The following is a 21,662-nucleotide window of genomic DNA, read 5'->3' on the forward strand; positions in this document are numbered from 1 at the left end:
AATTACAAAATAGAATATTTGCATATATTAAAATGACATTATACATATAAAAATTATTTTTAAATGTTATTAGTTTTAGTAATGAGAGGAGAGATGGTTTTAATAACAGTTTTAGGAATGTGCCTTTTTATTCAGGCTCCTTGATTATGGAAGAAATCATAATCATGATTATTTCTGTCAATATTGTTATCATGATTATATTAATAATCCTTGGAAGCCAAAATCAAAATTAAACTTTGATGAATCGCACAACCCTACTTTTTATTAACATTAGCAATCAGAAAGAAACTGGAGATCTTTTTGACATATTTGTGTCTATTAAACTTTAAAATCTGAGGTTAAGTCAAAACAAACATTTGTCTACATTAATCATGTTTTATGTGTTACTCACTGAGTGTTGTGTGTCTGTAGCTCTGGAGTGTTTGAGATCGCAGGAGCTTCAGATGTGTTTCAGGAGAACAAGATCGTGCTCACTTTTAAGAACGACTGCAAAGAGTTTTCATCAGAAGACCGAGTCAAAGGTCTGCACTCACAGCCACGAACACTGACATAAAACATGCCATGCTTGGAAAAGAACCTCACTGAAGTGACTGTGGTCTGTTCTGAAGAGGTTGTGACCAAGTACAGCAACTTTGTCAGTTTTCCATCTTCATGAACGGACGGCTGTTTAACACCCTGCAGGTATGTGAAGTCTGTTGATGAATGACCTTTGACCTCCCTGTGGCTCTGATGATCAGTCCTGAGCTGTTTCCTCTCTGCAGGCACTCTGGATGATGGAGCACAAAGACATCAGCGAGTGGCAGAATGAGGAGTTTTATCGCTATGATAAACCCCGCTACACACTGCACTACCGCGCAGACGCCCCGCTCAACATCCGCAGGATCTTCTACGTGAGACGACGACTGAATTAGACAGACACACAGTGACTGACAAAACAGTGTAACTTACAGTCACTGAACCACTGTGACTTACATTATTTACCCTTTCAGTAAATATAATAAAGTTCACAATATCTCTGCAGGTTCACTTGTCAAATACAGTATTTCTTCTTCTTATAAAATATTATCTCTTAAATACATGAACATAATGAACATTATGAACATAATATATAACATCTTTTAACTAATAATGACAACTAAAATATGAATGTAAAGCACCAATTCATACATATAAGGAATTATTATTATTCATTATTATTAAATATGGCATAAAAATGCATTTACATTTAATGTAAAATGTACATAAAATCAAGTATTTACACATTTTAAAAAAATTATAAATATAAAAAATTATACAAATACATACAAATTTTTGTTATTTGAAATTACTGTAATTACATCTATTAGTTACCTGTTACATCATTAATAACTGAAGTGTGCATTTAAAGTACTAATCTGCACATATTTTAATTAAAATGCATTTAAATTACAGTATGTACTTAAATTACACATTATTTAAAAAACAAGTATTTCAAATATTTTAAAAATACATTAGGAAAATACAAATTAGTTAAAAATAATCTAATAAATTCTAAATTAATTAGCCTGTTACATCACTTAACATCTGAAATATGCATTTAAAGCACTAATTTGTACATATTTTAATTCATATGCAATTAAATTGTACTTAATTTAAAAACTGCTTATAAAGTATTTACATATTTTAAAATTATACATAATAAATGTTCAAAAAAGTTCAGATTAAATTAAGTAGTCTGTTATCTTTTAACAATACATATTTTAAAATTATACATAATAAATGTTCAAAAAAGTTCAGATTAAATTAAGTAGTCTGTTATCTTTTTTCTGAAATACACATTTTATTTAGTATTCAGTGGTGAATCTGATTTTTATATCACAGATCACTCTTCTTACATAAATGTTCAACCCAAATTAATATTTTAGGTCCATTTGTTTTGTAATCAGCTTATTAGTGAATCTGTTTTGTTTTGTGATGATTGTAGATGTGTGTGAGCAGAAAGCTTCCATATTTGAGTCGTGAGTCGTGAGATGGTCCAGTGTGGCTCTGTACAGCAGGAGGTTCAGATCCAAACCAAAGCCAAACACATCCTTCTCAAGTGACTGTGCTTCCTACGAGGTCAACTGAGCATCCAGATAAATGCATGAATAAACTTTAAATACTTTATTAGATTAATAGAAATACGTTTTAAAAATAAAAAAGGACAATTGGTTGTCATGTGATCACATTTGCAGGTGTTGTGGACCATGAAGATATTCCTCTGAACCTCAGCAGAGAGCTGCTACAGGAAAGTGCTCTAATCAGGTACAAACCTGCCTGAAATATGATGTTATGCTTTCTGCACTGTGTAAAAAAAAAAAAACACATAACATACTCTTTATTTTCTTTCAGGAAACTGCGGGATGTTTTAGAGCAGCGGGTCACTGGGTTCCTGTTGGACCAGAGCAAGAAGGATCCGGAGAAATACGCTCGCTTCTTTGACGACTACGGGCTGTTTCTGCGCGAGGGCATCGTGACCACAGCAGAGCAGAGCGTCAAGGTACGAGACGCCTCGATGGCCTTCTTAATCAGCCTGTTTCTCTCTGATTGTTTTCAAACTGCTGATTTATGTCGTCACAGGAAGACAGTGCTAAGCTGCTGTGCTTTGAGTCGTCAGCACTTCCTGCGGGACAGCAGGCCAGCCTGATGGAGTACACCTCTCGGGTGAAGGCAGGAACGAGGAGCATTTACTATCTGTGTGCACTGAATCACCACCTGGCTGAACACTCGCCGTACTTTGACTCCATGAAACAGAAAGATATGGAGGTGAGACTAGAGACTTAATGTTCACACTGTTGAAGAGCCAGTGGGTCTGAATCTACAAGTTGATCTGAAGGCTGATGCAATGCATTGCAGATTTGCAGGAAACAACTGCTAATTAATTTGCAATTAAAAATGTACTCAGTTCACTCCAATTTTGAAAGCATAAAATGTGTATTGTCCATTGACAAGTACATTTTGAGTTGAACACAAGGGGGCGCCAACACTGCCGTTAATCTCAAAATTGCCAAATATACAGGTGCTGGTAATATAATTAGAATATCATCAAAAAGTTTATTTATTTCACTAATTCCATTCAAAAAAGTGAAACTTGTATATTATATTCATTCATTACACACAGACTGATATATTTCAAATGTTTATTTCTTTTAAATTTGATGATTATAACTGACAACTAAAGAAAATCCCAAATTCAGTATCTCAGAAAATTACAATATTGTGAAAAGGTTCAATATTGAAGACACCTGGTGCCACACTAATCAGCTAATTAACTCAAAACACCTGCAAAGGCCTTTAAATGGTCTCTCAGTCTAGTTCTGTAGGCTGCACAATCATGGGAAAGACTGCTGACTTGACAGTTGTCCAAAAGACGACCACTGACACCTTGCACAAGGAGGGCAAGACACAAAAGGTCATTGCAAAAGAGGCTGGCTGTTCACAGAGCTCTGTGTCCAAGCACATTAATAGAGAGGCGAAGGGAAGGAAAAGATGTGGTAGAAAAAAAGTGTACAAGCAATAGGGTTAACCGCACCCTGGAGAGGATTGTGAAACAAAACCATTCAAAAATGTGGGGGAGATTCACAAAGAGTGGACTGCAGCTGGAGTCAGTGCTTCAAGAACCACTATGCACAGACGTATGCAAGACATGTGTTTCAGCTTTCGCATTCCTTGTGTCAAGCCACTCTTTGAACAACAGACAGAGTCAGAAGTGTCTCGCCTGGGCTAAAGACAATAAAAAGGCTGGACTGCTGCTGAGTGGTCCAAAGTTATGTTCTCTGATGAAAGTAAATTTTGCATTTCCTTTGGAAATCAGGGTCCCAGAGTCTGGAGGAAGAGAGGAGAGGCACACAATCCACGTTGCTTGAGGTCCAGTGTAAAGTTTCCACAGTCAGTGATGGTTTGGGGTGCCATGTCATCTGCTGGTGTTGGTCCACTGTGTTTTCTGAGGTCCAAGGTCAACACAGCCGTATACCAGGAAGTTTTAGAGCACTTCATGCTTCCTGCTGCTGATCAACTTTATGGAGATGTAGATTTCATTTTCCAACAGGACTTGGCACCTGCACACGGTGCCAAAGTTACCAGTACCCTGTTTAAGGACCATGGTATCCCTGTTCTTAATTGGCCAGCAAACTCGCCTGACCTTAACCCCATGGAAAATCTATGGGGTATTGTGAAGAGGAAGATGCGATATGCCAGACCCAAGAATGCAGAAGAGCTGAAGGACACTATCAGAGCAACCTGGGCTCATCAAACACCTGAACAGTGCCACAGACTGATCGACTCCATGCCACGCCGCATTGCTGCACAGTAATTCAGGCAAAAGGAGTCCCAACTAAGTATTGAGTGCTGTACATGCTCATACTTGCCAGTTGGCCAAGATTTCTAAATAATCCTTTCTTTGTATTGGTCTTAAGTAATATTCTAATTTCTGAGATACTGAATTTGGGATTTTCCTTAGTTGTCATTTATAGTGATCAAAATTAAAAGAAATAAACATTTGAAATATCAGTCTGTGTGAAAATAATGAATATATATATACAAGTTTCACTTTTTGAATGAACTTTTTTGATGATATTCTAATTATATGACCAGCACCTGTATATTGATCAGCAAGCTAATGGAATGATAAAGATGCATTGATTAAATAATTTTATCTATTTTGTTGTGATCACAACATGACTAAAAAATTTATTCTATTCAATTTTCTTATGATCTTGATTCTTGACTTACAAAACGTTTTCTCAAGGTCTTAATTCTTTTTTCATCTTAAGAAAAATAGCCCCATTCAGAAGGATCTTAACTGTAAATGTTTAAACAACTATGGAATTTATTAATACAGAGTAATATAAATATAGAATAATAAAGAAAAATAAAGACATTGTTTTTTATTCAGTGTCTGTCTATTCTTTTGCACCACAGGGTAAAAAATTGGAGATCTTAATTAGGGATGTAACGGTATGAAAATCACGATGATAGTGACCAAAATTATCACGGTTATCAGTATTATCATGGTATTGTTAAAATGTGCTGGAGATGTTAAAAAAGTACCGACACATAAATCACCTAACCAAGTTGCATATTTAAAAATCAACAAATAAAATGAATTTTTGGTATGCATAATCACTAAAACAATAACATTACCAATGATGTCCGGATTTTAAATGACAACTTGACTGACAACAGTTTAATAGCATTTTGAGATATCTAATGTAAATGTTCAAATAAAGCTTTGAAAAGTTTAATAAAAAGTTAAACCTCACATTTCAGCCTTTAAATAAAGAAAAGATATGTCAAAATGATAATTGCTTAATAAATGATTATATGTATTTGAACTGCTCCATAAATAATTCTAGATAACTTATCTGAATTGTTTAAATGTGTAGAATCCACACAAGCTTGTTTTTCATCAACCGGTCAAAATTTACAGCAGGGCATGCAAATTCGGTCTGTTTTTGGCCAGACAGAAGCTGCACACACACTGAATGTAAATAAGTCTCGGTAAATCCACTCTCTGACAGCAGGTGGCGCTTACGGAAAAGCCGAATTACAGCTGTTTGCCGTGACCTCAGTGGACAAAACAGCATTGCTATTAAGAACACTTCCTTTAGGTCAGCGGTTCTCAATTCCAGTCCTCGCGACCCCCTGCTCTGCACATTTTGTGTGTCTCTCTTTGTTTACACACCTGATTCAGATAATCAGCTCGTTAGAAGTGAGCTCCGTTAACTGTGTTCCCAATTGACATGGTCCCTACACAGTGTTCATTGCTCCCTACTCCCTGAGCAGGGGAAATCTGTTGAAGTGTACCATCACCTCATATACCTCTGTAAATAAATACAATTTAAATTCACGTCTCACACACTTCAATTCACTTTGAATGGAACATATACAGTATGTTCGCTTCGAACTGGAATCACGGTGGAATATCCAGTGATGTCCACTTCGCAGGGCACTAACATTCGAATAGAACAAACGTCTGAAACCATAAGAGAAACATACAAAATGTGCAAAGCAGGAGGGTGTGAGGACAGGAATTGACAGAATTGAGAACCGCTGCTTTAGGTAATTAACGTTACATGGAGCGAAGATGAAAACAAAATGCCATCGAATCGTTTCTGAAGACAGTCAGAACCTTCAGAGGTGCATTCATATCATTAATTCATTCATATGTTCATTTGAATAATTCCCTTAGCACTCTTTTAAAACCTCCCCGCTTTTCCGCCCTGTTTTGACTCAAAACTAAACTACTCTGCGTGCTGTACGCACGTGAGACTGTAACTTAAAACTGTGCTTTATGCTGGACACTATTTATTTAACGTGAGTTGTTCAAATCGCGGAAATCTAATACGGTGTTAATGATAACTAAAAGATGAAACGGTAATACTAACCGTGCCTCAGAATGGGGAAGAAAGGGGATTTTAGTGACCTTGAACGTGGAATGGTTGTTAGTGTGACGGGCTGGTGTGAGTATTTCAAAAACTGCTGAACTACTGGGATTTTCACACACAACCATCTCTACGGTTTTCAGAGGATGGTCCGAAAAAGAGAAAATATAGAGCAGCTTTGGGATGTGGTGGAATGGGAGATTCGCATCTTGGATGTGCAGCCGACAAATCTGCAGCAACTGCATGATGCAATCATGTCAATATTAACCAAAATCTATGAGGAATGTTTCCAACACCTTGTTGAATCTATGCCACGAAGAATTACGACAGTTCTGAAGGCAAAAGGGGGTACAACCCGGTACTAGCAAGGTATATATATATGTATATATATATATATATACCCGATTATATATAAAAACCCGATATTGGGGCACTCTGTGAACAAAAATATAAATTGTGATATAAAAATGTTGATATTACACAAACCCGATTCTAAAAATGATGGTGGAAATTACAAGCACTTCATAAAAGGCTTTTATTCAATGATGTGGAAGAGTCTATTGTCTTCCGCAGTTCAATTTCAATGCATTTTATCAGAATAACACATAGATGACATATCAAATGTTATAACTGAGAAAATGTATCATTTTAAGGGAAAAATAAGTGGGATCAACACATCTCAAAAAAGTTGGGACAAGGCCATGTTTACCCCTGTGTGGCATCCCCTCTTCTTTTTATAAATAGCCTGCAAATGACACAAGGACTGGGGACTTTTTCCAGATGCCCCAAACAATGAGGAGACAAGTTGCTCAAGTTTAGGAATAGGAATGTTGTCCCATTCTTGTCTAATACAGGCCTCTAGTTGCTCAACTGTCTTAGGTCTTCTTTGTCGCATCTTCCTCTTTATGATGCACCAAATGTTTTCTATGGGCGAAAGATCTGGACTGCAGGCTGGCCATTTCAGTACCCGGATCCTTCTTCTACTCAGCCATGATGTTGTAATTTGATGCAGTATGTGGTCTGGCATTGTCATGTTGGAAAATGCAAGGTCTTCCCTGAAATTCTCAAAAAGAGACGACGTCTGGATGGGAGCATATGTTGTTCTAGAACTTGGATATACCTTTCAGCATTGATGGTGCCTTTCCAGATGTGTAAGCTGCCCATGCCACATGCACTCATGCAACCCCATACCATCAGAGATGCAGGCTTCTGAACTGAGCGCAGATAACAACTTGGGTTGTCCTTGTCCTCTTTAGTCCGGGTGACGTGGTGTCCCAGTTTTCCAAAAAGAACTTCAAACTTTGATTCGTCTGACCACAGAACAGTTTTCCACTTTGAAATGAGCCTTGGCCCAGAGAAAACGCCTGCACTTCTGGATCATGTTTAGATATGGCTTCTTTTTTGACCTATAGAGTTTTTTTAGCCGGCAACGGAGAATGGCACGGTGGATTGTGTTCACAGACAATGTTTCTGGAAGTATTCCTGAGCCCATGTTGTGATTTCCATTACAGTAGCATTCCTGTATGTGATGCAGTGCCATCTAAGGGCCCGAAGATCACGGGCATCCAGTATGGTTTTCTGGCCTTGACCCTTACCCACAGAGATTGTTCCAGATTCTCTGAATCTTTGGATGATATGCACTGTAGATGATGATAACATCAAACTCTTTGCAAATTTTCTCTGAGAAACTCCTTTCTGATATTGCTCCGCTATTTTTCGCCACAGCATTGGGGGAATTGGTGATCCTCTGCCCATCTTGACTTCTGAGAGACACTGCCACTCTGAGAGGCTCTATTTATACCCAATCATGTTGCCAATTGACCTAATAATTTGAAAATTGGTCCTTCAGCTGTTCCTTATATGTACATATAACTTTTCCGGCCTCTTATTGCTACCTGTCCCAACTTTTTTGTAATGTGTAGCTCTCATGAAATCCAAAATGAGCCAATATTTGGCATGACATTTCAAAATGTCTCACTTTCAACATTTGATATGTTATCTATATTCTATTGTGTATAAAAATATAAGTTTATGAGATTTGTAAATTATTCCATTCCTTTTTTACTCACAATTTGTACAGTGTCCCAACTTTTTTGGAATCGGGTTTGTATATAAATTCAATTATACATTTAGTATTAAGCAGTTTTCTCACAAATAATAAATTCCATTTCAAGTTAATATTCCGTGTTGCGTTAATCATTTATTTGTTTGGTAATGGCCATGCAATAAAGCAAGTTAATATTCCGTGTTGCGTTAATCATTTATTTGTTTGGTAATGGCCATGCAATAAAGCGTAGAAATGTGTAGAAACCCAACAACGATTATTTGCATTAACTTACCTATGATTCTGTAGGTGACCTCGTGTCTAGACACACACCCAGCCATGATCCCGGTGCTGGAGATGGGTGCTGCTTGACACTTCCTGCACACTCAGCAGATCAAAAACTTGATTGAAACCACTCAACTGAGAAAGCCCTTGTGGAAGTTTTTAATTAATTGTTGCTGTTGTTGTTTTTAATGACTGTTGATGCTAGAAATTCTGTCGTGTTAGTTTTATTAGACTTAACTGCTGCTTTTGATACAGTTGACCACTGAGTGATGCTCTCACAGCTGGAGGAGTATGAGGGGGTTCAGGGGAAAGTCCTGAAGTGGTTTAAATCCGATCTGACTGGTAGAAGCATGGTAGTGAATATTGGGGCCTGTTCAATAGATCAGCACTGATCATGTGTGGTGTGCCTCAAGGCTCCATCTTTGCTCCTATTTTATTCTCTCTTTATATGATTCCATTGGGAAATATTTTCAAGAAATATAATATTGCTTTTCACTGCTACACTGATGATGTACACGCATATTTGCCACTGTCACATAAAAAAGGGTTTAAAACCTCTTATGGCCTGTCTTTTGCACTTAAAACATGGTTGGCTTCTTATTTTTACATCTAAATGAAAATAATACAGAGACTATAGTTTTCAGTTCCAGTGAAGCCAGGGGTACAGCACAGCTAAATTTTGGCTCTGTCACCTTGAATCAAAACACGTGTTCAAAACTTAGGTGTGTATATTGACAGCTCTCTAAAACTGGACAAACATATAAATTATGTTGTAAAGTTAAGTTTCTAGCAAATATGAAATCATGTTTGATGCTTAAAGGCCTTAAAATTGCGATCCATGCTTTGATATCAACAAGACTTGACTATTGCAATGTGTTATATAAGGGAATAAGCCAGTCATCTATTTCTCATTTGCAAAAAGTTCAAAACTCTTAATGGGTATTAAAAACGTGAACATATTACTCCTACCCTGGTCTCCCTGCATTGGCTTCCAGTTTATTATAGGATTGATTTTAAACTTCTGTTATTGGTGTACAAATCCTTGCATGGACTCGCACCAGCCTCTCTTTCAGATCCCTTAATTGAATATCAGACTGAACGAACTTTGCAATCAGTGACTCATAAGTTACTCAAAATTATAACTGTAAACCATTGCTTCAGGCCAAAATATGAGGCCATAGTCCATAAAAACACATAAGATGTTAACTAATGGACTGGAGTTATGTGGATTACTTGTGGATTATTGTGATGTTTTTAATCAGTTGTTTGAACTAAAATAAAGCATAATACATACTTGCATAATATATGTAACATCAAGCGTTTGTTTCCAGACATGATCTGATCAAGAAGCTTCATGCACTGAAGGACTCAAACCCTGAGCTGGCACAGCTTCTCCTCGAGCAGGTAAAGAAAGAGTTCCCACCACTCTCTCATCTCAATACTATTTCTAGTTAAAAGATAAATGCCATTTTTTACGTACCAGATTTACAACACCACCATGATCACCGCTGGCCTGAACGAAGACCCTCGTCCGATGATCTCGCAGCTCAATCAGCTCCTCACTCAAGCCCTGGAGAAACACTGACACCTGTGCTGGAGTTCAGCCTGATGGACTTGTTTTGCCTTTATTACAGCCATGCATCGATGCACAAAGGAGGCGTCCCGCGCCACAGAGGTCATCATTGCACACTAAACACAAACAAACACTGTTTATATGAAGACTTGAGTATCTTTGTGCAGGTGTGACATTGTGGTTTTGTTGGGAGTTGTGTTTTACAGCTGATATGACTGAGATTTGTCTGTCCATCCAACAATAAAACAATACATTAATCACTTCAGTGGTTTGTGCTGCCGTAGTTGCACTCCTGAATTTACCTGGAAAATCATTTTCTTTTGAATATCAGTATTTCTTGCCTTTTTTCTATAAACTGATTCACATTCAGTTTATTGGTTCTGTAAATTAACAGAGTTTTTCATGTGTAAATTAAAGTTAGATGAAAATAAAACAAACATGCATAGATAAACTATGACTGTAACTATGACTATAACTGCTTACTTTGTCTAAACAAAAATAACAATTTCATAAACCTGAATGCAAATCTGTCTTACCTAGATGTGATCATATCCAACTCGTTGAACTGAAACAGGAATCCAGGGGAACTGCGCCTGAACTGCAGTCGCGTCATTCAGACAGCAGGAGGCGCAGTGACGCCAGTGATGAGCACATAATGCGATCCGTGACGCTGATGAGGGTAAAACTGCATTTACAGTAGATTGTGTCGATTTTAGTTCACGTTACTGTTAGAAATCTGAGAGAGAGAGAGAGAGAGAGAGAGAGAGAGAGAGAGAGAGAGAGAGAAATGCTTACATGCTGCCGTGCTTGATTGTGCATTTTCAGGCAGTAAAGACAAAACCGATCAATTCTTTGGGTGAACTATCCCTTAAATGTTGAAATGTATATGAATTTATAGAAAGTGCTTTTTTTCTCTCTCTCTCGTTTTAGACATTTTTAGTCATATTGGCAGCACTAACTTTTTAAAGATGCTCCTGCCGCGTGCCATGAATTTTTATACGTGCTAATATTCCATTTTATTTTGTAGAATTAATTTGAGCTCATATAAATGCTGCAAATATATAATTACAAAGGAATGAACAAAATGCTGTTTTTAGCTTTAGATGACGAGCTAGATTAAACTGTTCCATGTGCTCTCAATACAATTAAAGTCTTAAAAAACACGACTGCACGCCTTGCTGCTGTGGGCCGTTCACACACAACTCGTTCTTGCGTTTAAAATGTGAGAAACGGAATGAAGAAAGCTCGGTCTCGAGGCGCGTTTAACTTCATTTGATCTTAAACGCTTCATAACGGTGAATCTCAACAGAACGTTTACGCAGGAAAACAATCAGAACGCAGCGCGGTATGGAACGCAAAACGTGTTCTGTGTGCGCCGTATTAAATATCTGTGAAAAGAAGTGCTGCCACAATTGTTAGCATATTTTGCTGGACTAACCCTCTAAAATAACGCAAATATAATGTGTAGACACATCTTCAAATTAAACTGTTTAAGCGCCAACATAATGGGCCTTTCACTGTTCACTCTCGCTTGTGCGTTCCGGAACACAACGAGCACGAGGTCACGTACACACTGAGCACTCAAGAGTGACACCTGCATTTAAATACAGCTCTGAATCCCCTGAATACAGGAGTTTACTCTCTAAATGAAGATAAACTGACGTGATGTTTTGTTTATCTTCTCACAGCTGTAAACTAGACCTGTTCCCAAACCACTGAAACTTGCACATTTTGTATGTCTCCCAGCAGTAAACGTTTAGTTCTTGCAATAATTTACTAAGAGCACTGTGGGAATCAGGTGGTTAGATAACAGACAGACAAAAGGTGCAGTGCACTAGAATTACAAGTTTGGGAAGACACTGAACTAGAACACTGCTAACACTTTAAAGGAGGAAAACCCATTTCTGCCACATTAGAAACATGCTTTGGTTAGGCTTATGAGATGAAAAGTCGACATTATGGAGTCAAAATCATGAGATAAAAAAAAACCCAGTCAAAAATTGAGAAACTTTAATTGATATAAAATTCGATGCGTCAATTTAAACTTTTTATATCATAAACTTTGTCAATTTAGATTTTCATGGTTATGACTTGGTATGTCAGTTTCATCTGAACCCTTAATATCTCATATTTGGATTTTCCCCCTTGTGAGGCAGACATGGACTTCCATGTAAAATAAATGATACTGTCCATCAATTTTTAGTAAATCATTATGTAATAATTTCCAAAGAGGGGCTGAGTTTTTAACAGCTTTCATAAATGTAGTTTCTGCAAGACAAAGCATTTCTAAGTAAGTGAAGACACAAACCTCAGTTTCTGATTTTTATCATCACTCTTCAGACAGTATCAGTGTGCAAGAGTTCATAGGGTTTCTCTAGAAGGGATGATTGCTGTCATCCTATTACACTTATTGTAAGAAAATAATATAAACAGGTCAAATTTCGAATGTAACAACACACTTACATTATTTTCACTAAACATTTATAACGGCAAAATTCAAAATTTTAATCACAAATGTCGGTATGCGCAGAAGAAATGGTGAATTGCAGTACAAGGGCTCTAAACTGCAGTTGCATCTCTCGGGCTCCAGGAGGTGCAGTGAAGACAATCTCATGCTGAAGGAAGGTAAAACGGCCAGTTCGTTTAACTAACTACACATTTTAAGTTGCAATTAAACAGTACATCTGATCATTGCATTTCAAATGTAATGTTCTGGTACATTGAAACTACACTGGCTTTATGTAAAAACAGTTAGTCGGGTGTTAATTTAAAACTTTGGTATATAAATTTCCTAAAATCAGAATTTCGCGAACATGCAAATCGAAGTCACCAGAAGCATTGCATCTGTTGCACACAGTTTATTTAACAATATGGTATATAAGTACGAAAACAAGTTCTTAACCAGTTTATACAGCGATCTCAATCTTTTTTCCTTTTATTTACAGTATGTCATCAAGCTGCATGATTTACATTAAAGAATCGTTCACCTTCAATTCAAGTTTCATGAGAAGAAAAACAAAAGAGGTTGATTGAAGAACTCTTTGAACAAATCAGCAGTCAGACGAAGCTCCGGCCTCATACGCGAGGTGGAGGGGACATCATTGATGTTTCAGAGATCAAACGAGAAAACAGGAACATCTTCCTACATCTTAAGAGACAACTACTTTGAATCTAGTAAAAAATTTATTTTTGATATCAGTAATCACTTTGGTTACTAGTTACAGATGTCGATTCTTGATATCAACAATTATGTGTCACTATGACAATGTTCATTTTCAGATATCATGAATGTGATTGTACTAGTAAGAAACTAATTTTAGATATCAGAAATTATATTGATTATCAGAAATGCATTTTCAGATATCAGAAATAACAATTGGTAACATGTGTAAATACCTTTACTGATCTCAAGAAATAACATTTCAACTATAACAAACTAAATTGTGATATACAAGAATACACAGTTGTTACTAGTAACAAAGTAATTATTGATATCATCAAAGGCAGTTGATTATCTGAAATTGTCCTTGCAACTATAAAATAGAATTACTGATATCTGAACATTTTAAACTAGTAAAAATACTTTTACAGATAGTAGAAATGCCATTTTAACATTAAAAATAGCTATGGTAATTAGATCTGAATAATAATGAGATTTTCAGACACTCCTCCTTTTTAGCTCAGCATTGGCCAAAGATGGCGGAAGAACATCCATGCGCAAGAAACGGCTCTTCTTTTATTTTATTTGCTTTGTCATTGAAACGTGAAAATTATGTGTATGGCTGGATTCATTTTTTTTTCTTTATTTTTTGTTAATTGTAACAAAAGTAGTAAGTTTTATGCTGTTTCTTTTTATTGGCCACCAGTCCTTCGGCTTAGTAAAGAAAAAAAGAATAAGGCATTCATTTAGTTTTAAAAATAACTTCATGTCGTTTTTTTTCAGGTGTTTATGTTTGGTTTTATTACACTTCTTTCTAATACATTCAAATAAAAATACAACTAAAAGGAAAAATATAACATATTAATGCATCATACTTTACTGGACTTTTTTTTTTTTTTTTTTTTTGGTAATATCGTTGGCTACTCATGAATAAGTCGGTGTCCTAATAGGAATTATTTTTATATAAGATGTTGTCCCAGTTCTTGAAGCATCGGTGGACAAGATGAATTGAAAATAAAGTATTTACACTGTTATACAAGCTGTACACCTCACTACTTTACAGTGTAGCAAAGTGTCATTTCTTCACTGTTTTCACATGAAAAGATATAATAAAATATTTACAAAAATGGAGGGGTGTTGTCCACTTTCTGTGAGATACTGTATATTTAAATCACAGTGTGTGTATTATTGTGGTAAATGAGCTACAAGCATTTCACATATTTCTATGCACACTATAATATTATACTACTGTCGCACACTACGGTTTCTACACATTTATTGCATTTACTTTTCAATAAATATATCCTAAAATTTGGCTCCTTCTAGTGGATAAACTTAATATCACAGCCTTCATCTTACAGTTGAAATGGCTGATAGTTTAGAATTTGATTTTGGGAGGGGCGTATTTGAATACCATGAATTATATTTACACTAACGTGAAATAGCTATTTTTATTAGCAATAGATTATATTTACACTATTTAATAATATGATATTTCTTCCAGCTAATAGTAATTTTGAATGCTGTTTAGTACTACTTAGTTGCAAATAGTGGCCAATATATCTGCACCTCATTATTGTAGTAGGGCCACATTATAAAACAGTAATAGGCTACAATAATAACCTGATTGTAAATTTTAATTTTTAAAAAAAAATTTTAAATGGATGGACGCGCCCCTACAACTAAAACCGCGAACCCTTACACACTATCCACGGTTAGTTTTCACTTTTTCGGTAATTTCTTCCAGTTTTACAGAAAAAGATATGCCTTGCCGGTGTGATACTGGATGTGAAAAGTGTGAAGACATAGCTCGTCAGAAGGCGGAATCGCACCCGTCCCCGGCGCGTTCAAACTTAAACCGTTTCGTGCTCTACCAGCTACACCTGAGAATCTAATAAAGAATAGGAATCGTTTTTAAGTTATTGAGTAACACTACCACACGTTGGTAGGCGGAGTCTAAAAAAGCTTCTGCCAAAATAAAAAACAGAATAAGTATTAAAATAGCCTACAGGAGCATTTATTTTCACTGCGAGGGCAAATCTGAACAACCCCATCCTTTTTGTGGGCTCTGTATCTTGTCCGTCGATGCCGCCATAAAACATTCATAAAGGTTGCACTCGTCATTAAATTATAGCATCAAATAAAACCCAAAAAGAATTCAGTACTACTCCATATCCAAAAAGGGAATTCCATGATATCTTAATATACAGATTTTTGACTATTGACAATGTATTTTTAAACTTGTAAAAATTAAGTTCCTGATATCAAAAAGTATGTGTATTCCTAGTTTGTAATTTTTCATTTGTTGATATGATAAACAACCGCATCTTCTGCGAGTGATGAACGGCATTTTTGATATCCCGACTACGTGTCGTTACGAGGCACAATATCAGGTTGTTTGAATAATCAAAATTGAATGTGTTTGATACCAAGAATCGCAATCTGTACTAGTAACCACGTGATTACTGTGGATCAAAAACTAAGGTTGTTACTAGGAAAAAGCAATCTTTGATATAAACATTGATTTTGCAATGGCAGGCTTAATGTGACATTAAGTATGTGAAAATACAATTGTTGATATCAAAAACTAGCAATTTGTTACTAGTAGAAATCTATTCCTGATATCAAGAAGTAACATGTTGAACTATGAAAATTGAATTGTTGATATCAATTATACCATTGTTACTAGTGAAAAATTGAATTGCTTTGATATCAAGAAAAGACCTGTCTGTACTAGTAACCATGTGATTACTGGATAATAAAAAATACAGGTTTTTAATTACTCTTAAATTGTATTTCTGATAGGTGCAAATCATAATTTCAACTCTAAGAAAGTCAATTCCTGATATCAACAATTACATTTTGAATGTGCAAGCCTATGTGCTGACACATAACTAGTGAAAATACAATTGTTGATATTCAAAAAATTAGCAATTGTTACTAGTAGAAATCTCATTCCTGATATCATAGAATTAGGCATTTTTACTAGTGAAAATGAACGTGCTATCAAGAAGTCACATTGTGATAGGAACAACTGAATTGTATATCAAGAAAAGAGTTCTGTACTAGTACCATTGATATCTGATATCGAAAGATAAAGTGTGTACTAGTAAGACCACGTGATTACTGATATGTGAAATAAAGAATTGTTACTAGTAAGAAAGCAATTCTTGATATCCAACAACATAAATTTGAAATGCAGCCTATGGTGACATTTAACTAGTGAAACTACAATGCTGATATCCAAAAAATAGCAATTGTTACTAGTAGAAATATAATTCCTGATATCAAGAATCAACATTTTACTAGTTGAAAATTGAATTGTTGATATCAAGAATTAAAATTTTTACTCGTAACACAGTAATTATTGATATCTGAAATTGTCCTTGCAACTAGTGAAAAATCGAATTACTGATATCTATTAACATTTTAACTAGTAAAAATACTTTTACAGATATGTAGAAATGCCATTTTATCAGTAAGAATGCGATGAGTAATTAGATCATGAATTTCATGAAGATTTCCAGACAGCATTGGCCAAAGATGGCAGAGCAAAAGAACACCATGGCAGAAACAGCTCCTCACTTATTTATGTTTGTCAGTGAAACTGAAAATTTATTTATGCCTGGATTCATTTCTTTAATTTTTTGTTAATTGTAAAAAAGTAACTTAATGCTGTTTCTTTTTATTGTGCCACCAAAGCCCTTCAGAGTATTAAAGGAAAATTGCAACAAGGCATTCATTTAGTTTTAAAAACAACGTCATGCCGTTTTTTCATGTTTTTCTTGTGGTTTTATTACACTTACTTATAATACACTCAAAAAAAACCAACAAAAAAAAACAATATCACTCAAAAGTAAAACTATAAAAAGGAAAAACAGGCATCATCCAAACATTTTACTGGACATTTTTTTTTTATTTCTGACTAACGTGGCTACATGGGGGGGGGCGGGAATTAGTCGTTTGACTACTATGGCATTATTTTGTATATACATGTTGTCCCGTTCTTGAAGTCATCGGTTGACAAGGAATTATGCTAAGGTCTTGCCCTCTTTATCATGTCTTGTCCTCAGCCATTTCTAATGGGCTTGGATTCACCAGGAGCGTGCACTAGGTTGCCATTGGAGGGTCCTTCTTACCAGATGTTAGAGCCCGTGCAGCTCCTCCATCTTTCCCATTTGAGTGACGGCCTCGGCTTGCCCAGTCCATCCCCTTTCCCCCTCAGCTGCTGCTGCACGGCAGTGGTCATCTTGAAAGGGTGTTTTGGGGTTGGTTATCATTTTGGAATTACGTCCCTGGCTGCACGGCCAGTCTCCGAGGGAGGGGGTCCATGCTCTGCTTCAGTATGTCAAAGTACATGTTTGGCATTCAGGGTTCCCTTCAATGAAACCTGTTCGCCCCTGTGCCTGCTAGGCCAATACTGCAGCCCACATGCCTCTCCCACCACCATGCTGACTTGTAGGGACAAGACACATTGGCTTTGTACTTCCGTCACCTGGTTGCCGCCACATGCTGGAACACAATCTGAACCAAATCAGTTTTTATCGTGGTCTCATCAGACAACAGGACAGGGTTCCAGTAATCTATCCTCTTAGTCTAGTTGTCCAGCAAAACTTTTTGCTGGCGTTCTTGTGCATTCCTCTTTAAGAAGAGGTTTCCTTCTGGGATGACAGCCATGCAGACCAATTTTGTGCAGTCTGCGCACTGACAGTGCTGACCACCCCCCCCCCCCACCCTTCAAACCTCTGCAGCACTGCTGGCAGCACTCATACTTATATTTCCCAAACACACCCTTTGGAGAGGAAGCTGAGTCACGTGCACTCATACTCTTTGGCGCCGACCATGGCGAGGCCTGTCGCGAGTTGAACTGGTCCCTGTTAAACCACCGTGCTGCAGTCTCAGGCTTCAGATTTGGTTATCTTCTTTATATGCCTACGGCCATCGTACATGAGAGCAAACCATTCGTTTTTCTCAGATCCTCAGAGAGTTTTTGCCATGAGGTGCCGTGGTGAAGCTTCCAGCGACCAGTATGAGACAGGGAGTAGTGTAACACCAAAGTTAACACACACTGCCTCCCCATTCACACCGGAGACCTATTGTAATCAATAATGAGTCACATGACAACCGGTGAGAGAAAACGGCGAAATGGGCCCCATTTGGACATTTTCACTTGAGGGATGTACTCAATTGTTGTGGGCCAGCGCTTTAGACATAATGTCTATGTGGTGAGGTATTTGGGGGACAGTACAATTTTACACGCTATACAAGCTGTACAACATCACTACTTTAGCTTGTAGCAAAGTGTCCATTTCCTTCAGGGTTGTCCACATGACAAGTGGTTTATATACCCATTTCCCCCAAACCATGTGCGGGGTTGGTCTCACATTCGCGAGCTACTGCGCATGTAATCAACTTTATGTTTATGGCAGTAGAAGATCTACAAGCATTTTCACATACGATATTCACACTACAAATATTATACGTCGCCTTTTTTACAGCAATACGGTTATACACTTTATATTGCTTTATTTTCAATAAATAAGACCCTATCGCGTGGCTCCCGGCTAGGGATAAACGTAATATCACAGCCTTCATCTTCCAGTTGAAATGGATGATTCGTTAAGCCTTGATTCTGTTGGCTAGGGTTTTATTTAATACAACGAAGTCTAGTTGGAACCTAAAGTGCCCAATCGCATATATTATTAGCTAATAGATTCTAGTTTGACCATATCTTGATAATAGCGTATTTGCGCCCAGTAATAGTAATTGATGCTGCTGGTTCGTATCACACTGATGCAAATAGTGACCAACATCTGCAACCTCATTAGTAGGAGGAGGCACCACATATAGAACCAGGAAAAGGTCAATAACAAACTCTTTGAGTGTAATTATCATTTTTATTTAAAACTTATCAATGGAGCCCCCGCCGCTACACACTAGCCCCTATACATACCACAAGTAGTCCAAGTGATTTTTCACTGTTTCCCGATGATTCGTTCATGTTTCAGTTTTATAGAAAATGTATGCCTTTCGCAGGGAATATGGAGCGAAAATGGAAGGGGGGGTGGGGTGGGACAAAAAAACGAGCTCTGCAGAAGGCGGCCCTGAACCGGTCCGCTCGCGTCAAAAAGCAAAGGGTTAGTGCTCTACCATCTGCGCCACAGAATTGGGTAAAGTCGTTGAGGTCTGTTTGGATTGTTGAGTAAAACTACCGACGACGGTGGTCGGCGCGAGAGTAAATCGCCTTTCGCCAAATAAAAACACAAAATACTTATTCAAAATGAACCTGCAGGAGCGTTTTTCTTAATGAGAGGCAACGCGAACGTGCCCTATCGCTTTGGGCTCGTATCTCGGTGTCTACGCCATTAAACATTCATCAAAGGGTTGCACGTCATTAAATTAGCCCATAGCCACAACGGAATTCCTTACATGACATATCCCAAAAGACTTCATGATATCGAAATACAATTTTTACTAGTGAAAATGGATTTTAAACATGTAAGAACTTACTGAATCAAGGTATGGTAGTCTAGTTTGGAAGTTCTTTTGATATGAGTCGACCTTTCTGCAGTGATGACATCATTTTTGATATCAAGATACGGTCGGTATACTAGTGACGAATTAAATTGTTGTAGCAATAACATTTCATATGTTTAATGTTAAAACCGCCGAACTATACAGATATCAAACATCGGATTTCTTACTATTTAAAATTCGAAATGCACATTTCAGCTTGTGTATTTCTTACTATAGAAATATAATGGTTTGATACACAATACAGTTTTTACTATAACAATGGAATTCTGATAGCAGAATAATTTCCACTAGTTAAAGGTTAATTCTTGATCATCACATGTGATTGTTACTAGTGACAATGTTCATCTTCTGTATCTGAAATGTATTCTGATATCAACAATTGGAGGGTATTTCTGATATCTAAAATGGCTTTCTTACTAGTAACAATCATATTCATGATATCAGAAATGAACATTGTCCACTAGTGACCAATTAAATGTTGATATCAATAATTTACATTGTTTATATCAATAATTAAATTGTTTGATATCAATAATTCAATTGTTAGATCAAGAATTAAAGTGTTTGGATATCAAGAAATCGACGTCTGTACTAGTAACCACGTGATTACTGATATTGATATCAAAAATGTTGTTACTAGTAAGAAATCAATTCTTGATATCAACAATTAAATTTGAATGGCAGCCTATGGTGACATTTAACTAGTGAAAATACAATTGCTGATATCAAAAATAGCAATTGCTAGTAGAAATACTGAATTCTGATATCTAGCATTAACATTTAGAAGTGAAAAACTGAATTGTTGATATCAAGAATTAACATTGTTACTAGTGGAAATGTAATTGTTGATATCAAAAATAGCAATTGTAAATGTAATTGTTGATATCAAAAATAGCAATTGTAACAATAGCAATTGAAAATTAAATTGTGAATTGTTGATATCGATGAAGGATAAACAGTCATTCCGGCCTTGCCAATAGGCTTTTCAGGAAAGTAAGTTTTCTCGTCAGAGAGAAGTGAAACACCTTGGCGGAGTTCCGCGAGTGCCTTTCCCAGTATGTTGCAGGTTTTTTTTTTCAAACAACCGCCAAATTGCTACAAACATCCCAATATCGCGTTCGAGAAGGGTTCCCTGAGAGAAACAAAACTACCAATTCACATTCAGCGCTAAATATCACTTATGGGTCGCGCTCAACTCATCCCGACATTAAAGCTACCCGCAGCAACAGGGTAACAATATCCCAATTCCTCAGAAAATCGAGGACATGGCAACTGCCGGTGCTTTCCGATCTGTCGTGTCGGCGCTGCTTGTGTCTCTATCAACCAAAAATATTCATCTGTACGCTCACGTGAACCTGCACGCCATGAAATCTCTCTGGCCTGCTGACGGTCTCGTTTCGCATCTCGCCCTTCATCAGCCTACACCTTTTATAAGTATCACTTTTTGTTTTTATGCGCTTTGGCATTACATTTTATTCTCTGCAAGGTTATTTGCTCAAACGTGTTAATATAAAGCGTTTTGTGTTGCGTGATGGTGGTTTATCTAGCAAACTAGCGCTGCATGATCAAGATGTTAATCAAACTAATACATTCATGTTTGGAACAACTCTTTTGTAAAGGCATTTTAAGGCTTGTGTTATTAAAGGCTTACGATCTTTATAG

General features: G+C 36.8%; 1 long non-coding RNA gene and 1 pseudogene across 1 annotated transcript; one reads left to right on the forward strand and one right to left on the reverse strand.

The window, feature by feature from the left end:
* Positions 1-1,973: 1,973 nt before the first annotated feature.
* Positions 1,974-10,342, forward strand: LOC122134619 (annotated as a pseudogene).
* Positions 8,743-10,976, reverse strand: LOC122135995. Its single transcript, XR_006153846.1, has 4 exons — positions 10,840-10,976; positions 10,606-10,683; positions 10,211-10,419; positions 8,743-8,823 (listed from the first exon to the last, which is right to left on the reverse strand). It is a non-coding gene; the product is annotated as an uncharacterized LOC122135995 (long non-coding RNA).
* Positions 10,977-21,662: the final 10,686 nt, after the last annotated feature.

This window comes from Cyprinus carpio, chromosome A3 (assembly GCF_018340385.1).
Source record: "Cyprinus carpio isolate SPL01 chromosome A3, ASM1834038v1, whole genome shotgun sequence".
Taxonomy (NCBI): Eukaryota; Metazoa; Chordata; class Actinopteri; order Cypriniformes; family Cyprinidae; genus Cyprinus; species Cyprinus carpio.